We start from the raw sequence: 20,471 nt of genomic DNA, 5'->3' as shown, positions 1-20,471 counted from the left end.
GAGCTCTGGAAAGTTATCAGCAGGCCCTGGGCATGTTCTGAGCAGTGCCTTCCTGCCGTTTATCCAGGCCCCAGGGTCCCTTTAACGTCTCACACAGCCTAGAGTAGGCTCTCTCGGGAGTCCATCGTCACCTCTGTTACTTCCTGAGAGCCCTGGGGGAAGGCAGTGAGTACCTGGCTGGGTTAGGGTACACTGAGAGGCTGAACAGCCCTGTTCAAATCAGGGGAGCTTAATAGAGGAGGAACCCCAGGAGAACTGTGAGACTGAATCCAGAAATTGTAGCTCTAGGCAGGGGCTGGGCCCACAGGAAGCTGTCACCATGCTATCCTGCTTGTCCTGTGTAGGGTTGTGGAGCCTGGCCAGGCCTCAGGGTCTGCCCACACATTCTCAGAGTCCCAGGATCCTGGGGCCCAAGGACCCCTACAGAGCTGGGAGGAGGAGAGCCTCCACCCTCCCTGGCCCCTTGCCCACTCCAGCTCAGAACTTTCTCCAAAAAGAAAAGGCCCCAGGGGACGAAACTGTGAAGCTCCGCCCTTCGGGCTCCCTACCAGCTCAACCTTCACCAGACTGGAGGCTGAGTCATTGGAAAAGCCAGCTCCCCCCCCCACTGCCCCCCCCCACTTCTCCCTCCTTTCTTTCATCATCCCTTTCTTTTACTCTTCTTCCTTCCCTCTTTTCCTTTGTGGTGATAAAAATAGCTGGGAAGTCTTTGTCTTTTCAAAAAGAAAACCCACTTCAGTTTTCGCAGGACCGGGTGGGCTTCCACTCCCGTCTCCTGCCGCAGCAGAAGCCTGTGAGGCCCAGCACTCTTTCCTTCACTGCCCACTTTTGCCGTGGCCACAGTCCTGGAGACCCCCCCCCCTCCCGCCCCGCACAGGATGGCTTCTCACTGGAATTTGCTGCAGACACATTTAGACATGTTTAGAGCTTCCGTCCTCCAGGCTCGCTTCCCCCACAGCCCACTCTTTAAAAGAAACTGGGCCTGGAAATCAGGGTTTGGGTTACAGGGAAAGCTGGGAGTTCTGGTGGTAACGTAACAAGAGCTTGAACAATAGCAGGTACAGCACATCTGGAGCTATTTTGGGGTCTCTAGAGGGAATGGGGGGGGGACCCAACAATCCTTAAGTAATACCAGAATTCTTCTATATTTTTGTCTTGACAGCTAAGGGGGGGAAATGCCCAAACCAGAGGCACTGCCGAGGGTTGGCGTGGGAATGTTAGTTTAGTCAGTCTTGCTCAGGGCCATTTAAATAAAAACAGGCACCTCTGTGGCAATGCCAGTCAAATGTGCAAGCATGCTTGGTGCTTCTGGGACAGGACCCAGGAAGGGGGTTCAAGGTCTTAAGCTGCTTATCATAAGGAACATCTTTCCGGGGAGTGGCGGCCAGCATAGTGAAAACCAGTAGAGACAGGCCACTCAGTCTCAGCATCCCCGGGTGCTCAGCTCTGAGGCTTCTGAGGTCTCTGTAACACATAAATCAGAGGAGCGGCCGCAGGAGTGGAGGGGGCAGAGCCAACGGGCTGGCGGCAGTAGGATTCATGTTCCCAGGGGCTCATAGTGACAGCCAAGGCAGAGGTTCTTAGCTCAGCCAGGAAGGTGAAAACCCTGGGAACCAGGATGCCGGGGCTATGCATGTGCAGCCAAGACTCAAGGCTGGCGAGCACGTGCCAGGCACCCGTTGTGCCAGGCTGGGTGCTGACAGCACTTCTGTGATCTCCCCATGGAATGGCAGTCTCAGGGGGCTTCTTAGAATTTATTGGTCTTTTCACTCTTCTGTTCTCACCAATTAAATGAATGCTGTGTCCCAACAACTGAGTGCAGGCACAGGAGGAGGGGCGTGATAGGCCACTGTGTGTGTGTGTGTGTGTGTGTGTGTGTGTGTGTGTGTGTGTGTGTGTAAGAGAGAGAGAAGGGGCAGGGAGAGAGAGAAAGGGTCAGGGACAGTGAGTGTGTTGAGGGGTTTCCTTGTGTTCTTCCTTGATGACACTGAGCTGGCTGGTAAGTCCCTCTAAGCTAGGATGACACTTGGGGACAATGGGAAAGGTGGATTGCTACAGAGAATCTGGCCTGATCATATCCTCCTGTCCTCAGAGCCTGCACTCCTTCCACCTGATCTTCTTTCCCTAAAGCTGGGGGTCCTGAGCTCAGTCATGGCAACATCTGCTGCAAACTTAGAACAGCAAGTCATGGAGCCCCCTCCAGGCAACAGTGAAGCAAAGCAGATGTTGTCTGTGCTGAGACTTCCAGAGCCTGGGAGCTTGGGAAGTGGTGAGAACCAGGGCCACTGGAGGAGTGGGGGGCGGGGGAGGGAGGGAGTGAGCTTGTTGGGTTTTGTGATGCTGTAGGGGACCACGGAGCCCTGGGAAGCTGGACAAGGTGGGGCAGCTATGGGCAGGCCAGAGTAGCCTGTCTCCACACCACTCCATGTATCCATCTGTTGGTCAGTGTATTTGAGTCCCTCACGGGGCTAGAGCTGTGTTCCCAGATCCAGTGGTAGCAGAGCTGATGCCCGGGCCGAGTCCTCTTACTGAGTCTGAGGGAAAGACCCAGCAGACAACTGTTCTTAAAGGGCTTGAGATCCGAGAGAGATACAGAAGAGAAAAAACCTGGAGGGCCTTGGGTTTTAATAAGATCCAAATGGGGGCAGTTAGGAGCAGGGTCAGGACCGTGGAGCAGGGCTGTTATTCTGTGGGTTCAGAGCCCCCCTTTTTAAATCTCTTCTTGCTGAGCTGGCTTCTAGGAGCTGTGACCAAGACCAAGGGTGCTGAGACTCTTCTTGGTGGAGTTTCTGGAAGGAAGGAAGACAGAAAGTAGGTGTCTCCAGAGTAAGAGGGAGTGAGTGTGAGCCCTTAGGGTTGGAAAGGCGTGAGAGAGATGGAGTGCTGGGTGCCATTCATGGTAGTGGGCCCTAGGAAGCAATGCGTGAGCCAAGAAAGTGAGGACAAGGGGTGTATATAGACCTCTGCTGTCCTCAGCCCCATCAGTGCACCCCTGGAAGGAAGGAAAACAGTAAGGCTTGAGGAGACTTGAGCCCAGCCAGGCTGGACCATACAGCATGACCACACGAAGCCTCTCTCCCCAGCCCTGCTTTGGTCATCCCACCAGAACCCTGTCTCTGCATCATTCCTTGCTCTAGCTCATGGGGTGGAAGGAGTTTGAGGTGAGTCCCCAAAGATAGGTTGGCAGAGTCCCCTGGAATCTGGGTAGCTGTATTTAGAAGAAACATCTTTGCAGATGTAATGGATTCCAATGAGGTCCTTTTGCACCAGGGTGGTCCCCTGCTAGTCCCGATGCCCTAGCCGAAGAGGAAGAGAAGGCTTCACAGAGATGCATGGGGAGGGGTAGTGAAGATCCACGCAGGAGGGCGAGGCACCCCAGAACCTGCAGGCAGCACCCTGTGGAAGTGCTGAGGCCCAGCCACACCTCCATGGCAGCTATTGGTCCAGCCACAATCCCAGCTCTTGAGTTGGAGGCAAGAGGATCAATAGTTGATTCTTATCCTTGATTTTGTAGAAAAATTGAAGCCAGCCTCAGAAACAAGGGACCCCCATCTCTGTGACAGAATGAATGAATGAATAAGTAATGTTCTAGCCTCCAGAATTGAGAAAGCATAAATTTCCACACAGAGCAGTTTCCTGGTAACTTGGCATCCTGGAGGCAGGTACAGGGTGATGTATTTTCATGCTGACAAAGGTAGCTCTTGAGTGCCACAGCTTTGTCCGTGGAGGCCTCACTTTGGGTGAAATTGCATGATGAGATTTCTTAGTGTCTGTAACCCGCCCCCCAACATGGGCAACATGCCCCAAGGCCTGGTTTCCAAAGGCAAGAGCTCTTGAGTCCTGGGCCCCTTGGCTTCCTGAAGACACAGAGAAGGAGCTAAGTGGTTGATTGCATCTTTAGCTACTGTGTTGGTCCTGATCAACCTTCACCAAGGAAACAATAAGACAACCAGACAGGACACAAACATCCTAAGGTGGCCTTAAAGGTGGGTACTAAACTGGGGAAGGTAAAGCTCAAGCCAGCTAGGACTCCATCTTGACCTCGTCTCTGTGAGGGGGAAGGGGGAGGGGAAACAAATTTGTGTTTACTGGTTACATATACATATACATATACATATACATAATGTATATGAAAATGGCTTTTCCACTCATAAATAAACTGTATGGGCTGGGTGTGGTGGCGCATGCCTTTAATCCCAGTACTCTGGAGGCAGAGGCAGGTGGATCTCTGTGAGTTTGAGGCCAGCCTGGTCTACAAAGTGAGTCCAGGACAGCCAAGGCTACACAGAGAAACCGTGTCTTGAAAAACAAACAAACAAACAAAAATGAAAGAAAGAAAGAAAGAAAGAAAGAAAAACAAAAAGTAAATAAACTGTATGAAAAGTAACTGCCCTGCCTGGAATCGTCCAGAGAGTTGAGGTAGGCCTGCCCTCCTTCACATCATGGAACATGGTAAGAGGAAGCACAGAAGCACCCTACTCCCCCAACTCTGTAGCCTCCCTCCAAACAGCCCAGACGGCCAGGCCTGTCCTTAAGGCTCAAATCAGTTATTTTTGCAGGTTTTTATCCAATATTTACCCCCTTGGGATTGGGGCTGAAAGCAGGCAGGAGTGCGGGACCCAGCTTGCCTACGTGAATAAGCAGGTGTGGCCGGGCCAGCTGCGCCAGCACCAGATGGTATATCTTCCTTTTTGCCATTCTGGCTCTGGAACCGCATAGTCACAGCCTTGCAGAGAGCTCACCCCTTGCCACCGAGGGTCCTTGTTTTAGAGAGAAGCTTGGGCTCTGAATGGTCTGGGAGCACCGAGGACGTGTCAGAGTTTAAGGTAAGATGGACTGCATTCCAAAAACCATTCACTCTTGGGAGCATCCTTTGACCCTTTCTGTGAGGTCAAGGTCACTGTGGTCAAGGTTCATTGGGACGCATGATAGTGTGTCTGAGCCCCATGGTGTAGGGACTCTGCTGTAACCAGTTGGCTTTTGTGGCAAGGTGGACTGTGGTGTGTGGCCACCTGCCATTCCCTGGACCTTAGGTCGCTATTGCAGCTTCTGGGGTAGCTAGACATCCCAGAAACAGAGGACTCCTGAGGGAGCCTGTCCACAGCACAGCATGGACAAGACTGGGACCTCGGGTCTGTAGATGTCTCTGTGAGGCCCAGCCGACTGCCTAGTAGTTCCCACTGCCTTGGCTATGTACGATTATTTAAAAAACTGAGTTTAAGGACTGGAGAGATGGCTCAGCAGTTGAGAACACTTCCTGTTCTCACAGAGGGCCCAGGATCAGGTTCCAGCACCTCTGTGGAGGCTCACAACAGTTCCACGGGAGATGTGTGTGTGTGTGTGTGTGTGTGTGTGTGTGTGTGTGTGTGTGTGTGTGTACACATAGATTTGCTTCCAAGAAGGATTCAGCTCTGAGCTGGAGATGTAACCCATTTGGTAGAGTGCTTAGCATGTGTGATGCCCCAAGGATTGAGCCCCAGCACCGTATAAAACCACACTTGGTTGTGCACACTCAAATCCAGCACTTGGGGAGCAGAGGCAGAAGGATTCCACCTCAGTTCTCCCCGAGAAGCTTCCACAAGCCCGGTGCCTACTCAGGAGTTGGCTCTCAAGCTACACGTCCTCAGAGTGATGTCTAGCAAGCCAAGGGGGGGGGTCTTACTTTGTGCCTCAGCTCCCCCCTCATGGAAGGGATCTGCTTTTGGCACCGTGGAGTAAGTGGGGCAACCGAACTCTCAGTGCACAGCTCTGATCCATCTGTGGTCAGTATTTTCAGTGGGCAGCTAAGATGGAGACCTACAGTGTTCCCCCCTTCTCTACCTCTGTGCTCAGAGTATGTCAGGGATGGGCCAGACTGGCTAGCATGAGGACCAGGACAAGTGCAGAGCCATTTTCCAGAGCCGTAGCTCAGTCAGCGTACACGGAAAGGGCCTTGGCCCAAAGTCTGTCACAATAACACCGTGTCCACTCCCTTCCTTGCCAAGCTGCTGAGGCCAGTTGGGAGGCCTGCCACAGTGGCTGCCTCTGGACTGTGAGCCCCCTTCCCACCTGGCCAAGTGGCACTACCTCTACAGTTGACGACATTTACCCACCTGGTCCTTGCCCACTTCCTCAATCCAACCAGCTGTAGTTATGGCTGCGGTTAGTGGCTCCTTAGGGAAATGGCTGCCCAGAGCTCTCCCACATGTCAAGCTGCCTCTGCTGCCAGCGCCCTAGGGCCAACAGGTGTTTCCGCACACTCAGGCACTTGGGAGGACTCTGGGCCTCACCATAGGGTCAGAGGTGCTGGGGGCCCCACAGCCAAACTGCAGGTTTTGTTTGCTCTTGGAAGAAGAAGCTTCCTCTGGGGTGTGGGGAGAGCCTGCCCTGGGGTGACTCTCTGCCACCTGCTTGGCTGAGACCCTGAACTTTTAGAGAAGAGCTGCTCAGAGCAGAGGAAAGGTGCCAGGTGACTGTGACAAGGGGCTGTGAGAGCAGAATAGAGGTGCAGGGAGACCCGGCTGGATTGCTTGGATAGAGGCTGGGTTGCAGGCAATGGGAACTTATCCAGATGTGGAGAGTGACCAGCTGTGAAAGAGTGTGACCTGGGGTCCCACCACAATGGCTATAAGGATCTGTAGTGTCATCGTATCTCCAGGACAGTGAGTTCCAGGATGCCTCCTCCTCCTGTGATTGCAGTCAGCCCTGGGGTACCTAACCCCCAGCCCTCCTTCCTTCATCATCCCAGGCAGGGGGCCGCCATTTTCAAGAGTCTTGTTTCCTTTGAGCAGTAGGAAAGAAGACTTTTCCCAGGATTCCAGGCTCAGTCAGGAAGGACAAACCAGAGTGTGCTGGAAACTATTTCCATCCTCACTGACAGGAGATGCCCCGCCCTAGGCTTGCCTTTTCTTCCAGGAGCCAGCCAGGCTTTGTGAGCGCACTCCCTAAGTGTTCATGTAAACGGTACATTCTCTCTCTCTCTCTCTCTCTCTCTCTCTCTCTCTCTCTCTCTCTCTCTCTCGTGTGTGTGTGTGTGTGTGTGTGTGTGTGTGTGCGCGCGCGCGCGCGCGCATGCGCGTGTGTTCCAGGTATGGTGGCACATACCTTTAATCCCAGCACTTGGAGGCAGAGGCAGGAGGATCTCTGAGTTCCAGGACAGCCTGGTCTACAGAGTGAGTTCCAGGACAGCCAAAGCTACACAGAGAAAGCCTGTCCCCAAAACCAAAGCAACAATGTGGTTAAAAGTCGAGGCTGGGGCCGGGGCTCAGTGGGAGGGTTGAGTGCTTGTCTAGGAAGCACAAAGCCCTCACTCACAAACTATAAACTGACTGGTAGCACATGCCTGTGTTTCCAGCTCTTGGGAGGTTGAGACAAGAGGATCTGAAAAGTCAAGATCATCCTTAACTACACAGTGACTTCAAAATCAGCCCGAGACACAGGAGACCCTGTCTAAAAACTAAAGTGAAAGAGAAAGTTCAGATTATTCTAATGATATAATTATATATCTAAATACATAATTACAATAATTGTAATCTGCTATCAGATTATAGCCATGCTATCTGACCACACCTGCATGGGAAACACTGACTGGACATGAGGTAGTTCACAGGCACCTCATAGTTTGTCCTTTCTGGTTCATGGAGCCCCTTTTTCCTGATAGACTCTGAGCCCTGACCTCTGGGTGGCCTCTCACCCCGAACCCTACTTGCTAACCTGCAGTTCGCTATTGGGTGGTCCTGGGACAGGTAGCAGACAGCCCTTACCCCTCCCGTCCCCTACCTCCTTAACATCTCCAAACAAGATGACAACAGTCTGAGGCGTGTGTCAGCGTGGGGAACTCACAGTGCCTTGGCTAGACCCTGCCCCAGGCCCTGACTCCGAGCACCAGCCCGGGACTCACATTGCTCAGAGGCCTGCACAGGTGGTTGGGAAGGTAGGTTTGGATGGGAAGTGCCCACGGGAGACTGTTCCTTTGGAGGAGCAGCCAAACTGGGTTGGGTTGCTAAACAGCCAGCCCCAACTGTCCCAGATCCAGGCTGGCCTCTGAGACACAGTAAACAGGAAAGCCCACAGAGGCTGGAGGTCCTGAGAGAAGGAAGGATCGGGTCAGCGACATCACAGAGCACGTGAAGGCAGCAGGAAACTGACTTCCCTGTGCTGTGTCCACTACCTGGCTGCGCCGCCTGCAGCCAGCACAACAGCCCTGCCCAAGTGGAGGTGTCGGGAGCCCAGGCCCTGGGTTGCAGAACAGTATCACAGACAAAGCCTGAGTCCCTAGCCAGCTCCCCCAGGCTCTGGCCTCTCAGTCCAGCCTCCCCTCCATGAAAGCCCCAGCATGATTCCTTCAGCATATGAGGGGACCCAGGTCAAACCTGCCCCAGCCCTCCACTAGAGATGTGTGGAGAAACTGAGACCCACTCGGAAAGGTAGTCAAGGTCACCCCGAGCTTGGTGGTGCTTGTCTCTGACTGGAGCCCTGCTGTGAACGAAAAAGCTCCCGCAGGACTGGGGCTCAGTCATAGGGCACTGCCTAGGGTGTTCAAAACCCCAAGCTACAGCTCCAACAACACCACTAAACAAGCAAAACACCCTGGGATATTTTTAAGCAGACCCTGAAGACCAAATTGTCCACCACCACCCCAAAATGTGAGATTGTCCTGTGGGTCTGATAGCGTGAGAACGTCTCAGAATTGTGCAAGTCGAGCCTGAGGAGACTGTCAATCCTGAGCACTTGAGGTCCCCACTGCAGCAAGGGGCTGGCAGTTTTCTCTTTTCACTCAGCTGGTTCCCAGATTCACTCCAGCGACCACGGATAGCGAGAGGCATTAGCGGCCCAGTGGGTTCCAGCGCTGGGAGTTCCTTCTGAGGAAGCATCGTGGGAGCCAGAAAGCTGGCCACCGCCGGGGACCCATGGAGGTGTTATTTATAACCCCAGACCTGGAAGGGGACCAAATGTGTGGAGCGGGGCGGGCGCCATCTAACCGAGCAGCGGGCTGCTGACAGTAACCAGTGACGCCTGCAGAACCACGGAAAGTCGGACAGCGTGGGAAAAGCTCGCAGTGCTGGGCTTGGACGGGAAGAGGCAGGACGGAGGCAGGCAGAAAGCTGAGCCTCCCGTGTTGCTCCAGCCAAGGAGAGCAGTGGAGCCTGCATTCCAGCCTGTGCCTGAACACACAGGAGGGAGGTCACCGCCCACCAGCCGTACTGGTGGGAAGCTGCAGCGGTCTGCTCTGGCTGAATTCCGGGTCTGTCTCTGGGTCACTGAGTGGGCTGGGGTGAGTAGGCGGCAGGGCAAAGGGCAGGGTGGTACCACCTGGAACAACTAATCCCCATGTCTTGGGCAGAGACGTCCCTAGGACCATGCCTCAGCTCCTGGGGGATGCAGAACCAGATGTGCTTCAGGGGGAAGAAGTGGGGGGATCCTGGACCGATCCCACATGTCCCCAGCCCTTTGGCCTCAGTGTCTGTCTCTACTGTTTCCTGCATATTAGCTGAGAACCTGTGTCATCCTAAAATCTAGGCACAAGCCTGAGAGGCAATTCTTGAGAGCAGAGGTGGGGTACAGATCCCAAAGGTGGGGTGGGAGCTGCCAGGAATGTGATGGTATCCCCACAACTATGGAAACTAGACTAGCAATGGGAAAGGTGGGGACAAGACCTGAAGACCAGATGGCTGAGGGACTACTGGGACCACGGCCTTGGCCAGATGCTGCAGAGCCTGGCAGGGCTAGAGGACTGTCATGAGCAACTCCAAGATAGCTCCAAGGCATCTCCACTTCCCTTCTCCGAGCCAAGGTGGGCAGAGGATGGATCTTTCACAGGGCCAGTCTCAGAGCTCAGGGCCTGCTCTGGCCCCACGCTGTGGGCCTGAGCTGTGCTGGTGCTTTTGTGGCCAGGGTATTTTGATGGGTTGGAGTGATTAACCTGGTGGTCCTCAGGTCCTGGACTGAGAAAACTGTCCACTTACTTTTCGTGATGCGTTATCATTGCCCTATGAAGCTTGTTTTAAGAATGGGGAAACAATTAAGTAAATAAATAAATAGAGAGGGGGAGAATGGGAAACTGAGTCACCACACAGAGAAAATCAGAGAAAACCCAGTAGCTACTTTGCACAGCTCAGGGCAGCAGTTTTCCCATTGTGGGTTGTGAGCCCTTGGAGGGTCGAAAGACCCTTTCACAAAGGTGGCCTAAGACAATCAGAAAGCACAGATGGCCGGGTATGGTGACACAGTTCTGTAGTCCCAACACTCAGGAGGCAGAGGCAGGCAGATCACTGTGAATTTTAGGCCAGCCTGGTCTACAAAGCAAGTCCAGGACAGCCAGGCTACACAGAGCAACCCTGTCTCAAAAAACCAAATATGTATGTGTGTATATATATATATATATCCACAGCATTAAGTCGCGTGTGGTGGCGCATGCCTTTAGTACCAGCACTCAAGAGGCAGAGGCAAACTGATTGCTGTGAGTTTGAGGCCAGCTTGGTCTACAAAGCAAGTCCAGGACAACAACAACAACAAAAACAAACAAAACCAAAAACAAAACAAAAAAAGAGTCACAGCATTAAGATGATTGAGAACCACCGGCTCAGAGGTTCTAAGGATGCTTTGGGCTTCCTGCAACTTTGATATCCCCAAAGAAATCCTGGGGAGACAGCCTCCCCCAGGCCCTCTGAGGTGTACAAGGTGTAAAGCTTACAGGTGTCCTGTGGAAGTCCACACCCGCCTAGATCTGCTATCCTGGCCTCTGCCTAACCCGAAGAGCTGGCCATGAGTACATCTCCTCTTGAGAGCCCCAGTGTCCCAGCTCAGCACCTCCCTGGTGTTGGAGGGCATGGGCAGGGATCTTGGGGGTCATCTGGGGAGCTGTTGTACCAGGCTTCAGTGAGCTCCAGCTTCAGGGATGCTCTAGCACAAAGGGAAGATAACCAGGCATCCAGGAAAAGCTGCTGCAGGTGGGTGGTGTCCAGCCATCAGCAGGGGTGATGCGCTCTTCTCACCTTTAGACATCTCTCCGTTCTCCAGGAGCAATGCCAGGCTAAGTGGGGGCAGTTCTCTCCTGTCCTTGCTGGGCAAACGTCCCTCAAGCTGCAGGGGTGCACAGGTGGTGGTGCTGTGGGGTGGGCTCCCGAGAGAAAGCCTCCAGGCCAGGGTCACAGGAGACCCTGGTGCTGGGTGCTCAGTCCCTGCCTGAAGTGGGAGCTTTCTGAGACTTCAGTAAAGTCTCTGTTACCTCCTGGCCTGGGTCTTCTCACTGGAAAACTGGAGTGGTACTTGCTTCCTCTTCCCGGCTATGCAAGGCCAGCAGGGTAACTGGGGCACCAGGACAGAGGAGACCATTCCAGGTCACACGCACAGGGACCGAAGGATGCAGAGGACTAGAGACAGAACAAGAAAGGGGACCAAGCTCTGGTGCAGGGTCCTAGAGTACCAGGCTAGACTCAGTAAGAGAAGCCAGCGTGAGGGCCATGCGCTGGGTGGTCTTCATGTGATGTGTCAAGGGTGGAAAATCTGTGGAGACAGAAAGCTGCTGGACAGGAGACTTCTTTGGGGGAAGAGGTGACAAATTGCTGTATTTGATGGCCTGTATATACAACGCGGGATGTTCAATGTTGGGCAAAGGTGGCTTCCCTGTGCTACAGGAATTTCACTCATCCTAGGGGGGGTGCGGTTGGATGTCGAGGTCACCCCAGCTCATAGCTCATGTGTCACTTGCCTTATGGAGCAAGTGAGTCCACAACCCAGGTGGAGCATCGGTTCAGATGAGGACTCCTGACTCAGTTTCTCCTCCTGAAGCACACAGGTCTGTGGGGTAGGGAAGGGTCAGGTCCTGTTCTGGAGATCAAAAGGCTTGTATTTCCTGGGGTATCTTCAGAGGCAGGGACAGTAGGACCAGGCCTGGTGATATAGGCCCTATATGGGGCACAGTTTGTCTAAGAGATAGGGGCAGGGGTCTGGTGGCTCCAGGGAAGGTCTGGCCCAGGGTAACACAGTTCCTGCCTCTTCCTCCTGTCCCTGTGGCTTCGAGCCTCCCTTCCTTCCTCTCACTGTCCCCCAGTGGGTCCAGAGAGCTGAAACCAGGGCCATCCAGGGGAGGAAAAGGGAAAGGCTAGCAGGCCTGAGTCAGAGCCCCAGCTGAGCTCGGACAGCAGTAGCACAGAGGTGCCTCCCAGCAGCACCCACACCCCTGCGGGCTCTTAACAGCATCCATGGAAAGCCATCGGTGCCATGGTAAGGGGATCTCTGGAGCTTAGGGCCAACTCCAGGGAGATAAGCCCCCCACCCCCCAAACAAGAACACTGCTGGCACTGGGAGTGGAAGCTGGCTTTCTCTCTAGGACGCTATTGCTGTCCGGTCCCGGCCTGTGAGGGTAGGGAGGCCTAGAGCAGCCTTTGAGAGCTCTGAGTAAGTACAGACCCTGCGCATGGAGGTGTGAGGCTGTGTTGACTCTCTAGCCATAGTCACTCCTGCCAGCCCTGTCAGCCGAGGCCCTTGCTGCTCTGTAAGTCTCTGTGGTGGTGGGCTTCCTCACACTGGCCATCAGCTTCCACCTCCCTACCTGTGGCCCAGAGGCACAGCTCTCTCCCTGCCCTTGCTGTCCCTCTTCCTCTGGCCTCTTCAACACTACAACTGACCTCTGAGGCTCCTAAGCTCAACTTACTTATCCATCTTTCCCAGGCTCAGTCCTTGGGAGGTTCTTACCACTTTCTTTCTTTCTTTCTTTTTCAATTTACTACAATTTATTCACATTAGTTACTACTTCCATGCCTCGGTTTTCCTCCCTCACACTAGGAACACGTGTTGGGTAGCGGCTGGAAACTGGATTCTTAATGCCATGGCCACAGAGTGGTCCACTCTCTTGAGAATAACCCGCAATGTCCAGTCCCCAGAGGGACCAGGCAGGCCAGCATCACCCTACACAGAGAGGAGGAGAGCTACCAGAGGTGTCCAGCCAAGCGTTAGTTCAGGCTGACTGTCAGTCATCTGTGAGGATTTGGACACCAGCTGGGGAAGGACAAAAGCCTGGCACTCTTTACCCTAGCCTCTGTGTTCCCAGGACTGGGTAAAGTCACAGAGACGGATAGACACAGCAAGCCTGAGCTCCTCACTGCCCCATCGCCTACCTCCTCTCTTCCCAAGTCTCTCCCCTACCTCATCCTCAGCACGCTCCTATGACCTGCCTGTCCCCTATCCTGTGGTCACCCTGTGCAGGTTCCATACTCATGAATTCTGCCCACCCAGGACTTTCTTGTTGTTGCCCCATGCCCACTCCTGCAAGCCTGGGGCCAAAGTTGGCCATCCAGGCTGCTCTCCCTGGGAATTAATTGGCTCTGAGTGCCTGATCTGTCCCTAACAATGCACCCCCATACCCAGCATCACAAGTAAAGACAGAAGCTGTAAATCCATACTCAGACTGTATCCTGAAGTAGGGATCAGCAGAGCCAGTCTTGGGGTACAACAGAGGGCCCTCAATGTGCAGCCAGCCCTACAAGATCCCAGTTAACAAACAACCAGAGAACTGGGCTCATTGGGCTTTGTTGTCTGCAGTTACCTTGGTTCCTGGGGTCTTGGTACCTGGTGCCTCCCTACCAGCCTGTGGGACTAGGCAGCCTCTGGAGCTTCAGCCTACCCATAGTGGGCTGCAGAGCCTTGAGCTGGCCCCACCAGAGGAAAGTGGTAAGAGAGACCCCGCAGTCCACGGGACCATAGCCAGATACACAAGAGCACTATCTGCTCAATCCTGGGGATGCTCTGCTTCCTTCCTCCCCATCTTTCCCACTCCTTACACCTGGGCTGAGAACAGATGCCCCTCAGGATGGAGGTCTTCTATCCATGTTACAGTGTTACAGCTGCAGTCGCCAAGGCAACAGGGATACCAGAGAGTTGCTAGGATATATGCAGTATACACCCTGGACCGCTGTGCTCAGCAGGCCTCAGTCACGCCTAGTTGGTGTGTGAACTTCCTGTCTTCTATAAGGAGGTTCAGAAGTCGGGAAGGCCGAATACTGCTGGACCAGGCAGTGTTAGGGCGTTCCCAGAGTGAGGGTCTAGGCAGTCTCATTGCTTCTGGCAACACTGATGGGATACTTGTGCCTGGTTCATGAGACACTAAGTACGCAGACACTCAGGCCACATAATGGTCTCCAGCAGCCTGGCTGTGCAGACTCCACAGACTGCTCCATAGGGGCTGAAGTGGGAACTTGGGGATCAAACTCAGACTGTCAGACTTGGCAGCAAGCACCTTCACCTGCTGAGCCATCTTCCTCTGATGTTTTACTTAGTGGTTGCTGCCCAGTGGAGCAGTTATTCTGGGTAGTTGCTGCTACGTTGAAGAATTATTCTGTGTAGTTGAGTTCATCAAAAACACTTTTCTGTTTTAGATTTTTGTCAGGCCTGGGACAAGCTGAGAGAAAATTTCTTCCATTTCTCCTGTCCTGTGTGAGTGTGTGCACATGTGCATGTGCGTGCGTGCGTGCGTGAGTGTGTGTGTGTGTGTGTGTGTGTGTGTGTGTGTGTGTGTGTGTGGCAGCTTTACCCTTCCTGCCCTCTGCTCCGCTGAGGCATCATCCATCCATGGCTTCTTCTCCTGGACGGCCACCAGGGACAGGGTGACACTGTGCCTCTCTGGTTACTGAGATCTTTCAGGTCTGTGTTTTCCAGTGTGAATTCCAGGAAGGTTCTACTACTTCACCCAGGCTTTCCAGCCTGTCTGGCCCAGGCTGAGTGAGCCATGTGGGCTCTCGGAACTCCTGTGAGGCCCAGGCCCTTGACTAGCTGGCTTCTCGTAACGAGCCAGGGACTCTAACCCTTCCAGACGAAGTTACTTTTATGCTTTGGGGGCCTAGGGCTCAGTTAGCAGAGTGCCTGCCAAGTGGGCTCAAAGCCCCGGGCTCTATCACACTCGTTGTATAAACAGCATGGTGGTGCATTTGACAGGTAGACTCAGATGTTCAAGGTCATCTTTGATTATATAGTTTTAGGTTTAGCCTGGGCTACATGAACTCCTGTCTCCAGAAAACTAAAAATACTTGTGGGAAAGCTGTGGAGGCTAGTGTGAAGAATAACAGAAGACCCTAATTATATGTGGGAAGAGGCTGGAGGTTGAAGGGGGCGGGGCAAGGGACAAAGCAGAGGTGAGGGAGGGATCCTCAAAGCGGGACCTCTGGTGTCACTGGGTACCAGGCTAGGATCCAAGTGAGGATGGAGCCAGTGCTCAGAGGCTGCTCAGCTTGTTCCAGAAGGCAGGAATCATGGGACCCTCTTCCAGCTTCAGCACCAGCAGAGGGCCGGTCTGGCCTTCAGTGTGGCCAGTAGAGTGAGTACCTATCCGTTGTTGGACACTGACTGGCCTGCGGTGGATCTTGACATCTGCACGTTGCCTAATCATGGAGTCATCCACCTAGCCTCCAGCAGAACAAGAGTCCCCCCCCACCCCCCCCCACCCCCACCCCCGGCGGGGAGCAGGCAGTACAAGCCTGCCGAGCACTTTATTGTGCCTGGGCCACACCAGTTCCCTTCCTGAGTCACTGAGGCAGAAGGGCTATAGCCTGGGACTCTTTTCCTGCCCTTTCCTTATTCTTCATTTGCCTTTTCCCCCCTCTTTTTTCAGTTTTCTTTCCTTTAACGTTTGTTTATTGTGTGTGTTTGGATCAGAAGACAATTTTTAGGAGTCACTTCTCTTCTGCCGTATGGATTCCAGACATCAAACTTAGGTCATCAGACTTGGTGGCAGGGGTCCTTATCTGAAGAGCCATATCAAAGCCCTTCTATTTTTTTTTCTGGGACTTGAATTGCAACATATCCAAGGATGACCTTGAACTTCTGACCCTGCTGTCTCCACCTCCTAAGTGCTAAGATCTCAGTGCTAAGATCAATACACTTTGTTTATGCAGGAGTGGGCTTAGAACCTGGGGCTTTGTGCATGTTAGTAAGTGTACTACCCCAGATCTCACTTGGCCATTTATTCACTCATTCATTCAGCATATGGTTCCTGATCCATTTGGCACATGATGCAGAAAGAAGAAGGCAAGAAGGAGGAGCTTGCTCAGAGCCCTGCAGGCTGGCTGAGGCAGGAGGTGGGATAGAGGACCACTGTACTCTGTCTAGCGTGGCATCTTGACGGGGTCCCGGCCTAACAGTATGGGGGTCTAACCCTTATGGTGCCTAGAGCCATCAGCACTATCTATAGGATGACCCAGGCATGCGCATGGGGTGAGCAGCACCAGATCCATTGGGGACCATGCACAGGAAGAGGCTTGACTAGCATCCTGGCCCAGAGAGGGTAACCTGCCTATGTTTATCGGTGTGCTAGAGTCTGTGCCTGCTGAGTTCAGGTGGCGCTCACCTATCCCTCCCCCAACCCTCCCCGGGCTTGGGGGGATGCCTGTCCAGGCTGGCCAGCCAGCTCCTGCCCGGATCTCTGGTGTCCCATCTCACTACAGCCGGCGATAAGGGCCCAGCTCAAAGCTGCTTTGTTCAGCCAACAAAAGGACATTTCTGCAGCGTCCTGGGAGCCAGCCACAGACTGGACACGCCAGGGAGGCCCCAGCCTGGTGGTGGCACCAGTTTGGGAAACCCTAGCCCAGGCCTGGCTGGGACCTGGGGTTGGGGACCATGCCTGCCACAGGCTTCCCAGCCTCCTGGACCCACAGGAGGTGTCTTCTTTCTCTGCCCATGCTGGGCTCAGCCCACAGCTACTGCTATGCACAGCTCTGCTCTTGGCTTTGGGGAGCAGAGCCTCCCAGGTCCATGGTAAGAAGGCAAGCCACTCATCAGGGACAGGGACGTGACTTGCCAAGACCCAGAGAGAGGCCTGCGACTGCCAGGTGAGCAGGAGCACCAACAGTCCCATCTAAAGGAGTATACCTGCATTCCAGAAAAAACAAGCAAAGAAAGAAATCCCTAAGTAAGGAACAGAGGCAGTATAAGGTGGGCTGGTTCTTATTAGTCCCTGGTCTGGATTTGTAGGGGGCAAATTCTCAGGACTGGGACCGGTAAAAGGATTTCAGATGTGATCAGTTAAGGATTTTGGCACAAGATAGGCCACGCCTTAGAGACAGACACTGGTGTAAAGAAGAAGTCAAGAGTGAATCCTCAGCCCTGGGGCACCTCACCTGACCTCTCCTGGCCTTGGACCTCTGGTGGAGAGAGGGAGGGAATGAATTTCTGCAGTTTCAAGACCCTCTGGCCTGCCACAGTACACGCAGAGTGGCGTTGGATTTTCCAAGGATGAAACAGGGTTATGGACACAGGTGTCCTGGTGTCCTGTACCCTATGGCACGGCCAGTAGCTTCCTGAAGGGAGTCCCCTAAGGACCCCTAGGAGGACTTCATCCCAGGCTTCTCAGGACCCAGGAAACTTCTTGCACTGGGGCACCTGGATGGACAGCACATGATAAGGCCTCAACCCCGCTGTCCTGACAGCCACTTCCCGGTCAGCTGCCCTGTCAGCTGCTGTAGGCCACAAGGAGATGGTCTCTAGGGACAGCTCTTCCCGCCCACCTGCCCCTCCCCTCCCCTCCTACTGCCTGGGATCTGTAGGCCCCACCCCTACCCTATTTCCTCCCTCTCCCAAGCCATTAGCTCACAATAAGCAGCTCCCAGGGGCTGTCCCTACAGTCACCCTTGTCCTGGATTGTCTGGAGCCAGCCTTCCTTCCACCTCAAGACTGCTTCCCACGGCCTGCCAGCTGCTCACCAAGCAGCCGGCCCCTGTGCCTCAGGTCCCCTGGGTCCCTACCGGGAGCCAAGATACCTATGGCCATAAACTTACACATAGGATGGACGGCTGAGACAGGCCCAGAGAGGGTAATCAAACTGCTAAGGTCACAACAGAGCTGGGACCAAACCTGTCCAGATGCTGGCTGGATTCCCATCCCTGTCCCTGGTCTCTGCTCCTTCCCCCACATGCACCTGTCAGCATTGCCTCTTCCTCTAGGGACCAGTAGCCACAGCATAGGCTAGGGGCCACCTTCCTTTCCCACCAGTTAAAGCCTTTCATAGAATCCCTTGAATGACTTTGAGGCAATATTCCAGTTTGCTGGCCTCGGTCCCCGCCTCCCTCTGGGAACATAGCGTGGAGCTGTGAGACCCTGCCTTCTGCATTGAGTGGATGGAGAAGTAGGAAACAAAATTTCTGGGGAGAGCGTTAGGGGTACCAACTGTCTCTATCTATAGACACCGAGTCCCTTTCCCCATTTCTTCCTGAACTTCCTAGTCAAAAGCACATCTGTTGCTCCATTCATCCATCCATGTAGAATGTAGCTGTAACCCTAAGTTGGGCCTTGTGTGAGGAACAAGAGAGTCTTTGGGAACTCACCTTGCTCATATCCCCAGAAGCACAAACTCTTGTATAACAGTTTCCCCGCAGATTGAAACATTTCTGTCCTGGAGGGAAGAGCCTTAAGCAGGAAGGTAAACTCAAAAATCTCTCCAAAAGTCCCTGAAACCTACAAGATTTACTAGCCCCACCTCCCCTTCTTGACAGAGTAAACTGTAAAAGCTGAGAGTCCGTCTCAGACCAAGAAGATGAGCTGCAAAGTAGACGCTTCAGAGGAGAAAAGCTACAAAGAAGACTCAGAGCAGAGCGGATGCCTGGCAGAATCAGAAACTCACTACTGACCCAAATCATAGCCAAATTAATCAGAGCGAGCTCTATTCATGTAGGCAGGCACTTCCTGGTTTCTTTTGTTGTAGCTCTTTGCTTGAGCAATCTGCTGAACTGGAGGTGTACACCTGGGCTGTGGAATGTCCCCAAGGTATGAACTCCCTAGGGAGCAGCAATTTAGTCCCTGAGGGCTGGAGGGTTTGGCTTTTGAATTTGGGTTGGGGTCTTGATCTCACTATACCCTACAAATGTTAATCCCACAGGCACAAAGAGAAAGACCTTCAACCCAAATCACGGCCAAATTAATGAAAGCAACCTTTTTTTTTTTTTATCAATGTACAGGACTGTCTGTCTCCAAGATGTGGCCCAAGAAATCAGTGTTGGGCATGGGGAAGATAAAGCAGTTATAGCTCAGAAGTAGGGGGTTTCCAAATGGGGATTTTGCAGGCAAAGAAATAGGGTTACAGAACATAAGCATAAGTAGTTTGTCATAACAACCCTCTAAAACAAAGGCGTAGTGCAAGGTGGTCATAATGAAGTGGTCATAACAACCTCCTGAGACAAAGGCATGGCTGCAAGGTGGTCATAACAATGTGGGAATAAACAACCTTTTGAAACAAAGACATGGCTGCTGTTTCCTGAAACAAGCAGCAGTACAGAACCATTTGTGGTTGTAACTACAGGTGAGGCACAGCCCAAATCCTTCAGAAACAAAGCTTTATTCATAAATAGGAATGAGTCTAGTTTGTCTTTACTATAAGATGGCTTTCAAACCCAAGAACGAGGCAGACTGGTTTATCATTCCTTCTTGTCTTATATGGCCCAGTCAAACCTTTGACAGGGCCCCTTTGTTTCTTCTTTGTTTGTTTATTTAAGAGATACCTTTCCTAGTATGTCAGTGGGCATTGTAGGTAGCCATTTTGTCCCCTTTGTAAGGGTGTTGACTTTTGGCTCAACATTTTAGGCTTTTATTGGGGATAAGGCGTATTACACTCTCTTCTGTAACTGCTTCCCGGCTGAAATTAGAACATCATTATCAGCCCAGGAAGGCTGGCATGTTAGTCAGAGGCCAGGAAGGGATTCTGCCAATGGGCATTCATCAGAAGCATCTGGTTCACTGACCCAGCTGAGGAGACGGGGAGAAATCCTATTGGCTGGACTGGTTTACATCAGCTGTCAGCAAGTCCAGGGCTCTCCAGTTCTATAGAACTACCTGGGGTTGGTGTGATATAGGTCATTTTTTGAGCAATTGTAGTCTATAGTTGATTTCTGGATGGTTTCTACCAGCTGAGTGAAAAATCTGCTGGGACAGATGTAGACTAGGGACACAAATCAAAGCTAAGAAGCGTAAAGGAAAAATCTTACATTTGGAACTTTCAGGTTCATGGTCCTGGTAGTTGAGGGAGGGGAGGAGTCCCAAGATGGAGGAGGGGGAGGTCCCTTCCTCAGGGATAGGCAGGTGGGGAAACCTAGGATGCTGATTGACAGGAGCACTTATCTGGAGTCCACTTGAACTATGAAAGATGGATTTAAGTTTGATGGCTCCTTTGGCTTCCTAAAGCTTACATTAAAAAATTTTTATTTTTAGCTTACAAAAAGAGATAAAGGGTTTTGTTTGTTTGTCTTTTGTTTTTGTTTGTTTGTTTGTTTGTTTGTTTTTTGAGACAAGGTTTCTCTGTGTAGCTTTGGCTGTCCTAGACTCACTTTGTAGACCAGGCTGGCCTCAAACTCACAGCGATCTGCCTGCCTCTGCCTCCCGAGTGCTGGGATTAAAGGCTTGCGCCACCATGCCTCAGCAAGAGATAAAGGTTTTAAATATATTATCACCACTGTTTGTAATCTGTGCTGAAACTCACATTGTTCAAAGAGCAGCTGGCAGATGTCTGTAGAACA

This window comes from Acomys minous (assembly GCF_964271855.1).
Source record: "Acomys minous genome assembly, chromosome: 10".
Taxonomy (NCBI): Eukaryota; Metazoa; Chordata; class Mammalia; order Rodentia; family Muridae; genus Acomys; species Acomys minous.
This window is presented reverse-complemented; position numbering follows the sequence as displayed.